This window comes from Silene latifolia, chromosome X (genome assembly GCF_048544455.1).
Source record: "Silene latifolia isolate original U9 population chromosome X, ASM4854445v1, whole genome shotgun sequence".
Lineage (NCBI taxonomy): Eukaryota > Viridiplantae > Streptophyta > Magnoliopsida > Caryophyllales > Caryophyllaceae > Silene > Silene latifolia.
In genome coordinates, this window is record NC_133537.1 from 27690048 (window position 1) to 27692642 (window position 2595).

Here is a 2595-nt window from a genome sequence, read left to right on the forward strand (position 1 = left end):
TACTTACGCTACATTTTTACTACATTGAACTCATTATTCTCCCTTCTACAAGCTGTGTCATCATGAACTCATTACTCACGAGTTTGAGTTGAATGGTGAATTTGGTAAATAATCCTCCGCCTTTTGGAATCAGCCTCTCTATATTACGGGTATATACGGAGTATATTACAAGAGTTATGAAAATGTTTATCATATGGTATACGTAATTATATTTATATCCCAACTCAACCTCTTTACTACAAGGATTATGACAATTGACAACATGTATAAGTAACAAACACGGAATTTGATTTTCAAATATTCTATCTTAGAAACTCAATAATGTACGTATGCTACATTTTTACGCATTTTTATGCAAATAAGTTTTTGTGCAATATTGATGTTGCAAGTGCAATTTTAGTTTAACTACTAAATACGAGTAATTAAACAGCCATAATTCTTAATGATTTGTTGATACTGATCTCATTTCCAAATAAGTGAAAGGGGAGACTACGTAGGTGAACTTAGGTATACATGTATAAAGTGCGTATATATGTTTAAGGCTGTCATATTAGGTGTATACTCCGTATATGGTATATGGTATATAGTACGTGTACTTAACGTTATAGTTATCTTATTATAGTCACAAAAAAATAGTTATTTTATTATGAAATTAATAACTAGCGTGCATTTGAAATTATACTATACAGCTTAATAAGGTGAAGCATTAAAGTCTTGCAAATGCAAATGAAAGTATTCTTAGATATTTACGTATGGTAGTGCGCCTTTAATAACTAATTGTTAAATAAACAAATATCATCGGCATAAACTAAAAAAAATGTTAATAATGTTAATACATCTAATTAGTCAAAAAATATGCTATAGATCTAATTATTTAGGACTTTCAAGTATTGGTTGTTTTACGATAGTGTTAACATTAGAACTGAATTTAGATGTCATTATGAGAAATTCATATGTACACTGGATGTTGGGTGGGTGTACCACATCACGTTACATCCTAATCAATAAAAAATTATATTAGTAACTGATAGAGTTAAATAGTGTCAGCCGAATTAGGTAATTTTAGTTGAATAAACTTGTCACAAATCCGGTTTTGAGTGTTAATCGTTATATTTTTCGGTGAATCCATTTTGGTTGTAATTTGGATCATTTGAACTTGTTGTTGGTATTTACATCTCAAGGTAATTCAAGTACTTCATATTGGTAAGTTGAGATGAATGGATCATTTTGTACAACCGACTCACAAGTCAAACCCGAGCCACGGTCAACCAAGGTGAAGAAGGAGAGGAAACGGTAAGCCAAGGGAGTAAGTTCAAAGTCAAGAAAAGTAAGCAAATGGAAGATTTAATGCCTTGGCATAGACAAACAAGAGCCAAAATGAAGAATTAAAAACTCGGTTTCACAAAGGTCAACTTCAAATGGATATATCTCCAGTTTAGAGCTCGTATCGACGCAAGGCCAATTGGAGGTGAAAGCTTGTGATCTTAGCTTTCCAACGGTATGTCACACGCCTCGTTTGTCCAAGAAACGAGGGAGATATGGCCTTCGAAAGATGCTGCTGTCAGTCTGAAGCGCAGCCTGCGCAATTGTGCGCAGCCTGCGCAATTGTGCGCAGCCTGCGCATATACGCGCAGCCTGCACTTTGCTATGAATATCGCAACTCTAGTTCCGTGTTTTGGGCTTTCTTGAGGGACTTAACCTAGATTCTCGTGCCTCCCTATATATATCTAGAATTTTGAGATCTAAAAACACTCCACACTCATCTAAAAACATCATCTAATCCATGCTTGTTTTGAACCTTAAGCTTGTAATAATTAGGACAAGAATTCTCTCTAATTTATGTTAATCTTTCTTCATTTCTTGGGTTGTAAGACAATTATGAGGAGCTAATCTTCTCCTTGCTTGGTGTAATTTGGTAGACACTACAATTCCTTGAGCTTTTGCAAGAATCTCTTAAGCTTTCCTCAATAATTATTGCATATTCCTTGATATTCATGTTTATGTTGGATGTTATTGTGTTGGGAGTAGCTAACCTTGCATGTTAATCATCTTACTATTGCAATCCTAGTAGCAAGCTTGCATCTTTGTGAATTTGGTTTAAAGTTTGTATCTTTGTGAGTGGAATTTGCATGTTGATCCTTGGGATAATTGGATTAAGCCTCCTAAAGGATTAATATTGACTTCTTTTGTTTGGAATTGATCTTAGTGCTCTTGTGTGTAAGCCTTGTTGTGGTTTTCAATTGGGTGACCATATAAGTAGGATTAACTACTCTAGCTTAGGAGCAAGTAATCACCATCTTACAAAAGTTGTTGAGTAATTGTTGAGGGAAGAAAAAGAGAGGATCTTTGTGCTTAGAAAGTAGTTGTTCAGCCTTGTTACACCAAGTTTCTCCTTTATATTGAATCTTGCATACTAGTTGTTTGTTGAATTGTCTCAATAGGAAAGTCTCCAATTTTATTCTTTTTCATATTGTTTCCAACCAAATGCCTTTTCCATCTATGTTTCCTATAAGTTGAACATTGTTAATGGCCATTGTTTGTGATTAATTTAATTTGTTGAGTCTAAATTATCATTAATGTCTTAAGTAGTTTATC